The sequence below is a fragment of the Taudactylus pleione genome, unplaced genomic scaffold, assembly GCF_031769625.1.
Source record: "Taudactylus pleione unplaced genomic scaffold, aTauple2 ptg000019l, whole genome shotgun sequence".
NCBI lineage: Eukaryota > Metazoa > Chordata > Amphibia > Anura > Myobatrachidae > Taudactylus > Taudactylus pleione.
This window is the reverse complement of record NW_028284421.1, coordinates 26132776-26150188: the sequence shown is the minus strand read 5'-3', so window position 1 is coordinate 26150188 and position 17413 is coordinate 26132776.

Genomic DNA, 17413 nt, shown 5'->3' with positions numbered 1-17413 from the left:
GCGAGTTGTATTAGTTTCTATGGGAAGTACTTGCGAGTTTGACGATGGGGTATTTTGTCGAGTTTTGTAAACTCATGCAAGTTTTATGTCTGTTTAGTGCGAGTTCACTTGTGTTTGCCCTTAGTAAATTTGCGAGGCGGAAAAACAGACTAAACTCGTGTGAGAATGCAAACTCACGCAAACTCGATTCTTAGTAAATTTACCCTTAGGTGTGTGAATCCTAATACTTTGGCAGCTTGTAGTAGCCAGAGTGGGCTTTAAATAGAGGAAGTTGTTGGAATGTCCTGCCCTGGCAATGTCAGCGGTCACCTGACCACCAATACAATTCATAGAGAGTGCTGCAAGTCTATGCCTATAGTGAGATGATGATGGCATAAACACAGAAGGGAGAATGGAGAGAGCCAGCAGGAGGCAGTTGCCGTCAATGAAACCTGGGTACTGTGCACAGATCCTGTAACACTAATTTTCTGTTTATTTCTGGTCTTAGCCTAGCCAATTATTTTAAGCCTACACCAAACAAGGCCTGTTTAGCTGCATTGCCAATAGTAGAAAAAAAGATGTAAGCTCCAAAGGAACCAAAACCTGTGCCAGTGTAAGTAAGCAAAACTCCAAAAAGCCATCAAATTACATAGCTTAGCTATTCATGACCACACTTAAAGCGTTTTACGGTTTGTTTTGTCTAAAAGAAACAATGGCGGGGGGGGAGGGGAGATACTGCGTGTTATAGAGTCAAACAAAAATTTGGAGGGGATTCAAATAGAAGAATTGCCGTAGAATCCTAATGGTCACAGGAACAAATGTATATACCCCTGTGGTTGGGCTCCTATGTACTGATCTCAGGCCCAATCACAGCCACATGGGATACAAGAAATAAAGGTAATGGAGTTAATCCAAGCACTCCTGTTTGTGAACACACTTCACTCATGGCTACTGTGCAATAAGAGATCTATTGTTCAATTTTATTCCACTCATTATTCATTTAACTTGCATCAGTAAACACATATTAAATTAATAAAATAAGCACTCGTGAGTGTAAGCCCTAAGAGATGAAAATGGAGCAGAAGCCCTTACAGTTCTTGTAGCAGTGAAAGCGGTGTTGTAATTTCAGCAGCTTTAGACACAAGTATTGGCAGCAGACAAGACGGACAGTATAATTGAAAATGAAGCTCATAGGACTATTCACTCAAATAATCTTCATCAAGTGGCCTCCTCATCTTCTGTTAATTATTTTTTACAGAAATGGTATTTACCAGTATTATATTTATAAGCTTAATAAAGCTGCAATTTTTTTTCAATCCATAAACATACACTTTCATTTTAGCTCCAACAAGTAAACAGCTTTCTTTGAGTTCAGACAAAAAGTAAGCCCTGGGCATGATGGCGAGACAATGGTCATTTAGCGCAGCACTGTGTTCTATGTCTTTCCCAACTCAAGCACAAGATTCTATTATTACTGCAGTTAACTAACAGCAGGGTGCAACTATACTTTATGCATATTTCATTTGTTATGTGTTTTAAAGGGTTACTGGATTGTGATTTACAGTCGCTTTTCCTTTCCCATAATACATGTTTAATTTGTGCTGACATCCTTTTATGATGGCTGTAAACAGGCAGATCACAGTCACATTACAATCAGATCTGTGACCAGAGAGATGCACAGGCATGATCAGAGGTTAGGCTGGCAAGTGGATCTAGTATTCTCATGTAGTGGGGTCACCCATAGATTGCATACACTTGACGCTGTTTTAGGAACATACATGCAAACAATTCACTCATTTCAGTTTCTTTCTCGTTTTAGCCAAACCAATAGTGTTCTATGGGAACCTCTGTCAGTATAACAAATAATGCACCTCTCCAAAAGCCTTCAAATAACATGGAATAGGCTCTTCATTTTGGTCCACAAGCAGAGATTAGGTCCTGTTTAGGCTAATAACACCAAAGGAGTAATGTAAAAACCCTGCGAGATATTGACATGCTGCATGATTCTGGCGAGTCTGCCTGATGGTTAAAGTGGCAATCACTTAAAAGGCAAATCCAACCAAACAAGTATGTACCCCCAAATGGCAGATTGAAGCATCATGGTAGATGATAATTTTTAATACTGTCCTTGGCAAGGCTTGTGCTCCTCAATACATTATAAAGCACATCAGTACTCCAATACATATTTATGCCACACATCTGTGCCCCAATATATGTCAGCACAACCTCCCCTTCCACACATTCACACACTAACCCATTTATATGCTATATGGCATATAAAGAATTTGGGCACTGATGTGTGCCATAATGTATTGGTGGCAGAGCTTAATTGAATATAAAGAATTTGGGGCACAGATGTGTGTCCTAAATATCTATTGGGACACTGATGTATGTCATAATGTATTGGTGGCACAGCTGTGTAGCATACAAAGAATTTGGAGGACTGATGTGTGGCATAATGTATTAGGGATACAGCTGTGTGGCATATGTATTGAGGCACTATGTATCATAATTATGAATTGAAGACACAGCAATATGGCATCAAATTAATTTGGGGCACAGACATGAATTGGGGATACAGTTGTTTGGCATATAATGAATTTGTGACAGATGTGTGGCATATTATGAATTGCGGGCAGTGTTAGGCACACTATGATTTTGGGGCTCTGCTGTGTGGCATGAGTTGGGGCATTTCAATATAGTATAATATGAATTTAGGACATTGCTGTGTGGCATACAGTATTATAAATTGGGGACACTGATGCATGGCATATTATGAACTGGAGAGAGCAGGGGACAGTGGGTAAGATGTTGCCTAGTACACCTAGAAACCTTGCTCCAGGCCTGCTCCTTGGTCCAGGCTGCCGGCACCGGCGGCTGTGTGTTTGTTGCTAGTAGTGTAGTGTAGGACCTCTAGCATATGTCTCCTCCTAGGAGGCAGCCATTTTGGGAGGGCTGTTTTCTGCAGATTTCATGCGGACGGCTAGGATTTTGGGACTGATTACAGTGAGATTTTTCTCCAGAGGACAGGTACAGTATGTTACATTTAGTTGACTTATTACTCTACTAATTAGACTCAGTGGCATCACAAGGGGGGTGCGGCCCGCACACGGGTGTCACCAGCTGAGGGCTGACACCAAGGTGCAGACTCCCCCTCACTGACAGGAGCCGGGTGCTGCACTGTAGCATTTAGTGCAGCACTCGGCTCTTGACACTGAGGGAGCCGGCTGGCACTTCACACAGGGACCTCCTGCACCCCCCCTTCCCTCCAAAGTAATAGACGGGGGTTCGGGCCACAAAGCCATGCCCCTTCCCACATGGTCATGCCCCTTTCCGCATGGTGATGCCCCCTTTATGCATGGCCATGCCTCCTTTTTGCATTACCATGCCCCTTTTTGGCTCACCGCGCACACAACATCCGCACCAGCTGACTTGACTCAGCTTTCTTAACTCAGACTTTGATTAGACTTTGACTCAGCTTTCTTAAATGAAGAATTGCTAGAAAAAAATTACATGGAACCTCCTGAACATTACTGTGAGAAAATAAGTGTATTTTATGGTTTAAGGGATAAGTGTATTTTATGATCGAAAAGTTTGTATAGCCTAAAGCAAAGTGATCATTGTTAGTACATTAAGCTAGATGCAGTACTTATTGAAATTTACTTTGTATGTTCAAAGACTTATTTGTGTCTCTACCACAAGTACATAGAACATAAATTGTTTATCATAGTAGTGTATGTAAATGATCTGTAAATAGCAGGCCAAGAGCAGCACATTACAAGTGTCAAGCAACTGTTAAATCAGAAATTTAAGCTGAAAGATCTAGGACCTGCAAATCAACTGTTAGGCCTAAGAATTCCACAAAGTTTGGAGACAGGAACAATCACTATTGATCAGCAAACATACATTGAAGCAATACTTGAGAAGTATAAGCTGCCAGATGTAAATTCAATGTGTACTCCCATTGACAGAGGAGCTAAACTAACCAAAGCTTTGTCAACCAACAAGTGAAGCAGAGTTAGAGGACTTGAAAGATGTACCTTATCAAAGCGCTATTGGAAGTTTAATGTATGCTTGTGTAAAAACTCATCCAGACATCACACATGCTGTGAGCCGGAGGAGCAAATTTGCTATGAACTCATTTAAGCAACATTGGTCAGCCGTTAATGTAGAGATGTGCATTCGGTTCTACTTGGATTTACTCGGACATGTTCGGATCTCAAAAATGGCATCATATTGGCTATTCGGCTCTCATGTGTTTTGGAAAGCCAATAAGATAAATTTGAACTAATGCGAACTTGCGCTAATTTGGCAATAAGAACCGAATAAAACCAAACCCGCACATCTCTAGTTAAAAGAATGTTCAGATAGCTGAAAGGTGGGGTGTGGTATGATGATTTGACAGTTATGTCGACAGTCATCATGTCGACATGGGAATGTTGACATGGTCGAACTGTCGACAGTGACCATGTTGACATCATGTCTACATGGATGATATGTCGACATAATGAACTGATCATGATTTGCAAATCGGTGACCTTTAACATGTAAAATTTCACTGATCCTCAGAGGGATTGGCGAACATCGATGGCCGCTGGTTGGCATTTTTAATTAACATATAATTGTTATTTGATGCTCAATTCCATATTTATTTCGATAGGTTGTTTATATTCTGACCAGTTTGAGCTTCTACTGATCTCTTGCAATCTTTTCTATTACTTCACTCTTTGCTTTGATTAAATAAATGTGGCATTCTTGTGAAGTCATTGATGAATATCAGAAAGTATCTGTACCCACCGGACCACACACATCAGTATGTACTAATGCCAGGGTTGCTGATTTTGGAAAGGGGTAGCGGGCTTGCTTATCCAGTATGCAACTTTTGCATGTTGGTCTGTCTGTGTCAGTCACATTAATTTCTGTCACCAGCCCATCTGGATGTTATCATACTGCAGATGGCCTTGTCACCTGTGACAGAGTTTCATAGATTGATTTGAATCAGAGGTTGTCATTGCACAACACTCTTCTGTGTCTAGGACATACAGTTGCTGACATCAGATTGCTTTCGCCATTACAGTCCCTCTTCTATTCTGCACATTTGCCCTCTCCAAACTTGACCTTCCAAACACACAGCAGCCAGATAACAGCACACAGGTCTAGGGTTTTCATGAAATTAGCTGAAGCTATTTTATTGTACGGTAAAATAAAAGCATAAAACAAAATCCTAACCCGTCAGGACTCTAACTAAACACACAGGTTCCCTCTCTCATAAATAGTAGGACCTAAAGCCCATACCAAAAACATAGGCATTTGCACAGTACTCACGGTCATTGAATCACAATGGGACAGATGTATAAAGCGGCCGGTATTTGTCTGGTCCCACTTCACCGCTGAATGTATTAAGCTGGTATTTTTCAAAAAGGGAGAGCACTAAATCACTTGTGTGGTGATCTGCCCCCCCCCCCCCCAGCATCAAATGTAGGATTTCTAGAGGGTTTTTATTCCAAATGCTTGATTCTAGAATGAGTGTGGCCAGTCAATAAAGAGGCTATAATTAGTGCTTATCCACCTTTAATACATGTCATACAAAGTGTATTGTGTGTCATAATTCCAGCATATACAGGCCCGGCGATCACAGTAAGCCTTTAGATGTGGAAGTTGGACCCTCATGTCTGAGCTGAATGTTTTTATTTCAGATGTGGGCACCATTCCAGAACATTGGCGCAAGTTCGGGAGTCTAGGGGAGACTCAGAAGAACCTAGCACAGCCCTGAAACATACTTGCCAACTTGACTCCCTGAAACAGTAGCAATCTCCCTGATTCCTGAAGAGTCTAGCATCTGCCTGATTGCACCTTACCCCCATTATGTATCAGCAAAGCGTCCCTGCCATTTACCTTCAAACCCCAGAATTATACATGGGGAGAAGCAGTATCAGTGTACATAACATGTGCTGATACCACTCCTCCACCATATTGCTGCTTAATACATCTACCCCAATGTCTCTAAACAAGCCTGCTGCCTGTTTCCCCAGGTAGTGCGACACTGAGTAAAAACCCTGACACACATTTATTAGCCCCTTCCAGGTGCGAATACTAATTAGCCAGTTCTCAGGCTGAAGACCCAAAATGGGCCTAATGGATGGAGCCCACCCACCCTCTCCATCCATAACCCCAGGAATCCTTAACTGGCTTTTACTAAAGCCCAAACATCCAGTCTGTTTTGCAATCACATACATTTTCCTGGGGTTTCAATACATATAGGTCAGAAACCTGGGATAAATAGATCTTCCATTTATGACCTTACCAGTGCTTTTGTCACATATCCCCCCCCTTGTTTCGAACTGGGGGCAGACCCACTGCAGCCCCAAACAAAAAACAGGAGACGTCAGCATTGACCAGTTGGCTTCCTGGCCTGTGCTCTACTGAAAATTTTAAGTTTTTTAATGCCAAGAACTATCTTGTTATTCTCTCATTGCTCTCTCTATTCTCAGACATCAATTTTAAAGGGGCATGATCGGTGATCAACCTGAATTTCCTTCCCAGCAGGTAGTACCTGAGACTTTCTAATTCTATATGACCCAGAGTGGGTGCTATTATCATGTAGCATTAGAGACGTCGGTACAGAGAAGCCTCGACATGGCCCGGCGCTTAACTATGTATTTGCAAATATATGCAACAAACGTTTTTTCTGAATTTATATTATCATGTAGCATTCAAGTCTTTTTTTCTGGCGTTTTTTGCAGTGTGCTGGAGGGAAATATGTTTTTTCTTTTTTCTAGCCTAGCATAAACTCCTCTCTTTACAAGCAATTAGCAATCCTCTCTTTACAAGCAAAAAACGATTAGGTTGATTATGAGCAACCACTATTTGTATTGCTCTTCTGAGAGGCATGGATGGGACCAGCATTGGGAGGGTGTGCTGGTTCCTGTACTGCTATTTGGAGGTCTCTGGGGTACCTTCAGGTGAGTTGGCTCACAACTTAAATGTATTTATGTATGTGCTATTATTATGTGGCACTACGGCATGCAATTATATGACCAAGAGTGGGTGATATTATAATGTAGCACTAGGGACACCAGTACAGAGATGCCTTGATGTGGCCCGGCGCTTAACCATGCATTTGCAAATATATGCAACACAGACCATCATGCAGCATTCAGGACTTTTTGCTGGGTTTTTTTGCAGTCTGCTGGAGGTAAAAAAAAACATTTCAAAGATTTTTTGGGAATTATTTCTAGTTTCTAATGCTCATTTAATGGGTGTCATCAGAACTGGTTGGGTTCACATTGCTACCTTCAACTCTTGAAAATCATTTTCTTCTTTAGCATTCCATTCAACTATAACTTTCTGTTTGCCCTTGGTAAGGTCCATCAGAGGGACAGCAGTGGTGGGTATAAACCTTCTATAATACCCTGTGATTCCTAAGAAAGCTCTCACCTGTTTTTTACTCAAGGGTCGTGGCCAATTTTGTATTGCCTCAATTTTATTAAGTTGAGGTTTATCAAATCTCTACCGATGGTGTATCCAAGATACATTACTTCTTCCATCCCTAAGCAACATTTTTTGGGGTTGACTGTCAATCCTGCCCTATGAATGGAGTCCAATACTGCATGTAGTCTGGGTAAGTGAGACTGCCAATCAGGACTGTAGATGACTACATCATCTAAGAAGGGCAGCAGCATACTGTCTAGTAGGCTTTAGCATTCTATACATTATCTTTTCAAAGGTGGCACGTGCCCCATGTAACCCAAATGGCAACATCTTGTATTAGAATTAGAACAGTCCTTTCAGTGCAGAAAAAGCTTTCTGTTCTTTGTCATTATCTGTTAATGGCACTTGCCAATTTCCTTTGGTTAGGTCTACAGTAGTTAAGTACTTTGCTGTTTCTAGTCTTTCAATAAATTAATCCACCTGAGGCATTGAGTAAGCATCAAATTTAGATACATTATTCAACTTAGAAATCATTGCAGAAGCACAAACTCCCATCAGGTTTCAGGATGAGCACAATGGGACTTGACCACTTACTATGTGATTCTTTAATTATACCTAACTACAAGTTTTAAAAAATTCTTTAGACATAGATTCCCTTTGGACTTCTGGCAGTCTATAGGGCTTTAGGTTAACCGTAATCCCTGGGTCAGTGATTATATCATGTTTATTGTTGTTTTACCCGGTATGTTTAAAAACAAAACTCTATTTCTTACGAGAAATTGTTTAGCCTCCTGCTGTTAGGATTTTGTTTTGTTTTTCTTTTTCTGCACAATAAATTAGCTTCGGCTAATTTCAGGGAAACCCTGGATGGTGTGCTGTTTCCCGGCTGCTGTGTGTTTGGAAGTGCCCATCTACCCCAGGAGAGAGCACTTCTACCTTAATCTCATCACAAAATGTATCTATATACTTCCCAGGTTATTAATGGGGCACTGACTTTGTGTCTACCTAATTGATACACAGTGACCTGGGTTTAACAATGCAGCGAGTCGCAATTGGCTTGCTGCAGCCACTACTTCTTGGCTGTTAGTCTGCAAGCTGCATTTGGCCCATGGCCGCCGCCAAATTCAAAATGTCACCGGTGCATCAGGGCTGCCAGTTTTGAGCGGCAAATAGCTTGCAGCTGGTGCCAAATTTACACTTCATCATTGCTGGGATCTGATGCCCTGTCCCAGCACCGACTGTCAACGTGTCCCCGATGTGTGACACATATCCATATACTGCTGCTGCTCTTCCAGTGCTGGCATTTGACAATTGGTCCCTAGCGGGAGACACCTTCACACAACATCCTAAAAGGAGAAAATAAATGGTGTACACATTGTTATTGGCATACACATTGATAGTTTTTATCATTACATATTGCAAATTATGACCTTGCTATTTTTCTTATATTTTTATGATGTTTGCTCCTTCATTTTGCAAAATGTTGTACGATGTTGCGTACTGTGTGATGGGACTCGGCTCTGCTGGGCTGTGGGGCGGAATTATCTCATCTCAGATGTTCACGGGTCTGCCTAGTTGAATTTTTTTCTGTGAATTTCCATTGGATTTGCCTGATTCTAAAATAAGTTTAAGTAAATCTCTGTAGCTCTGAACAAATAGGCAGATCTGATGAACAAACACAGAAAAACCCAAAATAAATGTTTAGTAATTTTACTCCTATGAGCCTTATGTTGAGCCTCAATACTGAAGCTGAGTCTCCCCTTCCTCTTGATACTGGGAAGTTCCTCATTGTCACTTTCTTCAGGTGGAAGTTTAGCGAGGACCTTTGGCTTTTCATAAAAGATCAGTCATGGATTTCCCACTAGGGGCGCCACAGCAGTACCTCCCCCTCCCCTGCACATACACCAGAGCAGCTGCTGATCCTTTTTTATGTAGCTGTACCAGCGGGAAGATGGGGGGTGGCAATTTCTGCGCTGAGAGAATGGGACTACCTGCCAGGTCCCTGGAAGCTTCACTTTTCGGGACCAGACAACCTCGGACGTCATGAAGCGAGCAGAGCCGTCTGTGTTTAGGCAGAGCCGGCAGTAGCTATTGACAGGAGGTGTAATAATCTTGCGCCTAGGAGGTGGGTTGACCCTTAAACTCACTACTGTAAAACATGGAAACATTCATAATTCCAGTAATCTAACAGAATATACTGTATATGTATATTATTACCAATTGAAAGAAATAATTTGAAAACTATTAGCTTGATTAAGAGATGGTCGGATTTGCAGAGCTGCACAAGCGGCAGGCAGACTCTGGCCTCGTTCCTCCCAGAAAACGGAGGCAACACGCCCATATTTCCGGGAACGGCGACCAGGCACGCCCCCCGCTCCGCCCCCTGCTCCACCCCCCAAGCTGCAGCGAAATCACAGGACCCGTTCTGGGCAGGTGCAGACCCCTAACCATCGGAGATCTCTGAATAAGGCCCTATATGCTGTAAACGTTTAAAGGTAAGATATAAAATGATTGTAAAAGAAGCATGAAGAAATGATCAGTATTAGAAATTTGCATTATATACTTACGATGACCATATAATGCTATTGAGTGGAGACACTAGTCATATTCACTTTTTAAATCAAATAAGTATTTTATGACAGTGCAATAATTGAAGTCATCACAATTATATTGAATAGCACATGGAAAATTAAAGGCAATAACTGCAAAACGTTGCTGTCAGTTCACATATCTATTTTTATGTCTATTGAGTTACATACAGTCTATTAAGTAACACACACTGGGCTGTAACTAGAGGTATGCGAGTGGTGCCACTGCCCATAGAGCAGGGCTCTGAGGGCGGCACCGACACTTCCCCGCGGTCCCTGCATCTGGCTAGCACGGTGCCTGGGACGACTCCATGCAGCCAGTGTCACTCATGCAGCGCTGTCAGATCGGCCGTTGTATGCTCTACCTATGCAGCCGACAGCATGTACAGCACCTCCTGAGGATGCTCTGGCAGTGCTACTGTCCTTACTGAGGCTTATAGCTCTGCCCCCTCAGCATGATGTCATGACAACAAACAGTCGGGGGCCCTAGCCGGCACAGGGAACTGTAAAGCCCTGTTATGGCTCTGCGCACTGTACAATTAAAAATGACAGTGTATGAAGCCATTTGGGGTGGAATGTCTCATATCTCCAGCTTGAACATTTCCTACCCCAAGAAAAATCTAAAATTAAATTTCAAGTTATATTTCCTCTTTTAAAAAAAAACCTGCTTTCAGTAGGGAAACCTTATTTATGGCCACATTATAGAATACAACTTGGCTGGTCAATCCAGGGAATCTAGCAATCAGGGCCCCACTTTGAGGATAATTAAATATTTAATAGTCTAAGAAAGCAAAATCAGGTTTTATTACATTTAAAATAAATATGACATCATTTTCATGCAATCATTGTTTTTGTTTTTTTTTACAAATTCAAACTTGTGGCATTTTTGAGTTAAGGGGAATCGACTTTGCTTATTTGGGACTTTTTTCTGTACTGTTATGTAACCAGTGATATAAACACCTAGTATACATTTTTATTTGTGACATCATTGTTGGCAATGTCTGTGCACATTTATCAAACAGGTGGATCAACTTGAAGAATGATTTCCCTGTGTAAATTTCTGTGCACAGACAGAATGACAGCAGAAGCTATGGATGTTAACTAAGCCTTTTTGATGTAGTGCCCCTTTAATTTATTTCTAGCCAGGCACCAATCCATGACAGCAGAAAGATACATTTATTGCTGGTCAGGCATCAATATATGTAAGCAAAATTATAGATTTCCTGCTGGTTAGACATTAATAGATGAGTTCAGAATGATTGATCTATTGGCAGTTCTGTATCAATACAACAACATAAAAAGAAAATATTAATGTATTTCCTGAAAGTTAAACATTATTTCATTCAGAAAATCATAATGTTCGTTTTAGTGATTGGAATTTTTATTCACAAGAAAAGATTAATGCATTTCTTTCAAGGCAAATATATTATTAATCCAGGCAGACATTCGTAATTTGCATAGCTAGAGCCTTGGTTAGGAGTTATAACATCATTTTAATCCTGCAGATTTCATTCTAATTCGCTGTATTCAGGTATAATGATCAAATCTTAGCCTTCACAGATCCTTTTGCACATTCTATATTTAAATCTATGCCTATTGCCTGTTTAGCGCCTCCCCTCCCAAGAACACAATAACTAATATTCATATAGAAGGGGTTTTAGTTTTTTTTTTTTTCTACTTGATCAACAATCACATTCATTTTACCAAATCAAATCAGAATGTGGACCCTTTGAGTGGATAAAATATGCATATGTATTCAGGGAGCATTTTCTTCTAGCCTGACATTGGTCAGCCCATAGAGAATGATAGATTTATATGTGGCTAGGTTTCTAAAAAGCCCAACAAGTAGCAGTCACTAATGATCTCCTCTAGCGCACTATGGGCAAACGCACGCATGCCTTTACGCAAACCACCACAGTAACACCCTACTAGAGCCGAGCAGAAGCGCAGGCATCACTTAAAGAAAGCAGAGTAATGGATTTACCCTGTGACATGAATGAATCTGCAAGAGAATGTCTTATTTCAAGCCATGTATCACTGAAAGAAAGCAAAATGGAAGATTTATCGTTAGCCAGACATCAGTTCATGAGAACAGAATGATGGATTTGCTGCTAGAATTGCATTTATCTATTAGAGTACTCTAGGCTGATGGATTTAGTGCTAGAAATCAATTCATAGGTGGAAAATTTCATTTCTAAACAGGACTCAACCAACAAGAGAATGTTGAAATTGCCTGTTTTTTTTTTAGTATTATGGAAGAAAACAAATTAAATTTGGCTAATTTGATAATTTTATCAAAACTTTCTGGAAGTTCTGGTCTCCTTTAACTTGAGTTCTTCATTTCCTTTTGTTCACCTCTATGGGATCTGGTATTATGAAAACAAAATAGGTTTCTCTCTTTCACTGCATAAATCATGTAATATAACTAAATTGTGGTTTAGAACTGTTCAGTCTTATATTCTACTTCTTAGGGATTGTTTACACAATGTATTTCTGGAAGAGGGAGAGTGGGGGACAGAGATAAAAGACAATGACAATGACAGAAAGAGAAATCGGTGCAGAGATGAAAGAAAGATTGTGGGACATAGATGAAAGAAAAACAGACGGGGATGGGGAAAGGAGTTACAGATAAGAGAGACAGATAGATAGGGGGTGAGGTGTGGGAGGAACAGAAATGGGAAGGTTGGGGAAGATACCTGTTAGTGCTTGGAGGTGGCATTCCCAAACGCATCACTTCCAGTGGCCCCATTCACAACCCTCCTTTCCTCATTTCTTTCATCTCTGTTTAGGGGGACAGAGATGGGAGAGACGGGGGGAGGGTGACAGGGCATAGCAGACCTCAAATTGGGGGGTAACACTGCATGAGCCTATTGAGCCACCAGAACTTCCCTCTCACCCCCCTTTCTCAGAGTAAGGAGGGTCCCCAGTGCCAGGCTGCATGAAGGCCAGTGCAGGCTCACACTGGTCTCACTTGCAGCATCATTCCAGGCTGCATCTCTACTCTACTGCGGGGCCTGTGTGAGAGGAAGGGGCAGGGCCTGGCAGTTACTGGGCCCAAGGAGAGAGAGGCTGCTCCAGTGTTGAGTGGGATGGATATTCAATGCCAGCAGCTCAGGAACATCATATCTGCAGCCAGGGGGGGGGGGGTGACACTGAGGAACTGGTCCAGCAGGTGACTGTCACTCATGTTACATGGGGACTGTGTGTCTGCATATAGGGGCCGAGTTACCCTATAAGGGGCTGTTTGTATGTAAGGTCTGTGTTACCCTGTGGGTGTTGTGTCTCTCGGCCTGATTCACTACGGTATGCAATATTGCGTACGCACGCAGTTCAACTGCGATAGTATGCTAATACATTGTGATCGCTATGCCGCAGCAGCACAACATAAGGACGCCCACTTTACCTTACTCACACATCTGTAATGTTTAGCAAGACTGCGAAAACATCGGTACAATCGAGTACCATCACAGCCTCACGCACACTTGCACAAGCCCTGACCTTACCCAGAAATTGCTAACTTCTACGCATGCTATCAGGCCTCTGGCTGCATAAGGCATCGCAGTGGATAATTTATGCACGACCCTGCAACGCCGTTGAAACGCACTGGAACGCCTGCGTTCGCCCGACCAACCCCCCGTTACCACCTACAAACGGCACTTCCTGTCAATCACTATGTGATGGGTCTGCGTAGTCACTGCGATTGCAGTCCCGATCGCAGTGGCCAGTTTGCGTGTGATGGGGCCTGGGCTTGCATACAGGAGGACGCAGGGGCAGGGAGTCTGTTTGCTTTGCTATGAAGTCCGGAGATGCCTCCCAGGTCCGCCCCCTGCACAGAGCTGACACTGACAGTCACATGGGCTACACACTGACTGCTGGGAGAGACTGATGCTCCCAGCATTCTCTGGCCAGCCCAGGCTTCCCAGCCATAACGGGGAACAGACAGCTGGAGGAGGAGCTGATGCCGAACTGACTGAGGAGCTATGTGACTGATCATAGCTCACTGTAGGTCGAGCAAGAACCATGGATGTCAGTGCTGCAGGAGAGGAGAGGTGAGGGGAAGAGAGAGAGAGAGAGAGAGAGAGAGAGAGAGAGAGAGAGAGAGAGAGTGTGGGGTGTCTATTAATGTGTGTGTGTGTCAGTGGGGAGGTCCATTAATGTGAGTCTGTGGGGGGTTCTAGTGTGTGTGTGTGTGTGTGTGTGTGAGGTGGGGGGTCCTATTACTGTGTGTGTGTGGGGGGTCCTATTACTGTGTGTGTGGGGGGGATCCTATTACCATGTGTGTGGGGGGGATCCTATTACCATGTGTGTGTGTGTGCGCGTGGTAATAAATACGCCAATAGATGGATCTAGACATGCCTTTTGGGCGGTACTGGCCACGCCCTCCAACGCCACGCGTGTCGTTTGCTAATTCCGTAAATGATCTCCCTCAAACTACTTTTCAAAAGTAGGCAAGTATGATACATACATGCTGACACAGATACACACATGCTGACACAGATACATACATGCTGACAGTAACAGATACACACATGCTGACACAGATACACACATGCTGACACAGATACATACATGTTGACACAGATACACACACTGACACATATATACACACGCTGATGCATATATACACACATGCTGACAGATACATACATGCTGACACAGATACACACATGCTGACATAGATACACACATGCTGACACCGATACACACAGGCTGACACATATATACGCACATGCTTACACATATATACACACATGCTTACACAGATACATACATGCTGACAGTAACACAGATACACACATGCTGACACAGATACATACATGCTGACAGTAACACAGATACACACATGCTGACACAGATACATATATGCTGACACATATATACACACATGCTGACACATACATACATGCTGACACATATACATACATGCTGACACAGATACACACATGCTGACATATATACACACGCTGATGCATATACACACATGCTGACACAGATACATACTTGCTGGTAGTAAGACAGATACACACATGCTGACACAGATACACACATGCTGACACAGATACATACATGCTGACAGTAACACATATACACACATGCTGACACAGATACATACATGCTGACACAGATACATACATGCTGACACAGATACACACATGCTGACACAGATACATACATGCTGACACAGATACACACATGCACATGCTGAAACAGATATACATGCTGACACATATATACACACGCTGATGCATATATATATGCATATATGTATGATGCATCTGCCCCCCCCCCAATACTTACCAGTGGTGAAGCTGCAGAGAAGGAGAACTTTCACTATCCATGTCACCCGGCGCCGGCAGCAGCTCTCAGCCTCTCAGGATCAGCAGCATGCTGCAGAATACCAGGAGGACTGCCTTGGAGGGGCTGCGCATCTCTGCTGCAGCTCCCCCTACAGTCAGCACCAGCAGCTTGCTGCTGTAGTAACTCACTACACTGTACTGTGTAGTAAATTTCGTCGGGGGAAGCGGGGGGGGGAGTGGAGAGCGGGTGGTGCGGGTAACAATGCCCTGGCTGGCGCCCCCCTCTGCTGGGCCTGCCACGTCGCCCAGGGCACAAGCCCCGCTCGACACCCCCCCTAGTTACGCCACTGCTGGTGATGTCAGTGGTGCCTCCCACAAACGGCAGGCGTTCCTTCGGGAATGCCTCCGTTTGTGTAGCCACCTCCCCGCCCCGCCTACAAAATGGGGCGAGCTGTTGATCAGCATCGACAGCCGCCCCTTTTGTAGTGAGTCCCGGAGCAAGAGAATTTAATTCTCGCTCCGGGGTTTGTGCATGAGCGTGGCGCTCGCAAGCGGGTCTGAATCAGTCCCTGTGCATGCTCCGGAAACCAGTTTTACACAAGTGCAGGCAATGCAGAGTCATATGCATTTCAATCTCACGTGCATAATGGAGAGTAACTGCGCTGTACAGGAAACAAGTTCAGTAAGGGCATGATGATGGAATTGTGGCCTCTGCAGAGTGAGACAAAAGTGTAAATACAGTTTTTTTCAGGCAGATCTTTTGCACCAAGTATGATGATGATGACGACTGTGAAACTAATGCTGGCCATAAACCTGCACGACCAGCATACGTTCAGATTCAGCATCCGACTCCCCGGAGCTCCCTGGCAGTCTCGGCACCATATTTTGTTTCTCTTGCACAGGATCTGTTGTATGATCGATCCCGTGCCTCACGTGCTCATTAGAGAAACAGTCATTGAAATGACTTGAATTGCCGCATGATGGATCACATGAACAAAATAAACGTCACGATCTGCACACGATAGGATGGAACATATGTGCTGCACATCTGATCATAAGATCCAATTATAGGAGCTGCGGGAGCGCGCATCGGATCGTATCTTACTAAAATAATACACGATTTTCACAAGATCCATCTTATGACTTGTCGAAAATCGGGCAATCAGCCCGAAATCGTGCAGGTGTATGGCCAGCTTAACCATATACATAGTGGGCGGACGCACCACAGAGATGTGCACAAAAGGTGAAAATACACATTTATTTCTGTGCATGTAATGCTGGAGCGATTAGGGCCAGCTTGTGTTCACTTCCGCTTCATGCCCATTCTTTCTAAAATACCGTAAAAATATAATACAGTCGTGAACCACAACAACCCATACAAATTTATTAGCAATAAAAGTACATCAATCTTAAAAAATATATAGGAGGAAAAATAACTTTATATGCAGCAAACACTGACAGATAAAAACTGGACTCTAAATCAGCAGTAATAGTAAACAATAAAAAGCTTTTAAACCCCAGATCCAGTTACACGAGGAAACAAACATGAAATCACATTGCTACTGGGATCAAATGAGGAACAAAGCACCCCACTACATGATACACAACTATACCTAATAGTGATGTTGTCCAATAAGGAACAAATGTTCCACTAATGCTGAAATCCAAAGGAGAGTAATAGCATACAAAAATCAGATTACTAATAATATAAAATAATTGCTGCAGACTTGCAGCATCCCATGCGTTCTCAATAGCTAAGCAAACCAGTCATCATGTGTGTGCTAGAAATCAACAGATAGTAAGTGGCCTATTCACAGGGCTTATCACCCCTGAAAATCATGTGGAAACAGTTGCTCTGATTCAGAGCCGGACGCTTTGAAAGAGCGCTCGCTCTGAATCAGGGCGTTTTTTTTTTTCTTTTGGAGCTGCCTCCCGGCCGCTCGCATAGCTGTGGGTGACTACCCGCAGCTATTGCGAGCGGTCAGGATGATGGTCGTGATGGTCATCGCGACCATCGGGCTTGCGACGAGACCCTTGTGGTAGGGTCTCGTGGCTGCAAGCCCCAGAGAGCTTCTGGCTCTAATAGAGCCGGAAGCTCTCCCACTGACATCACTGGTG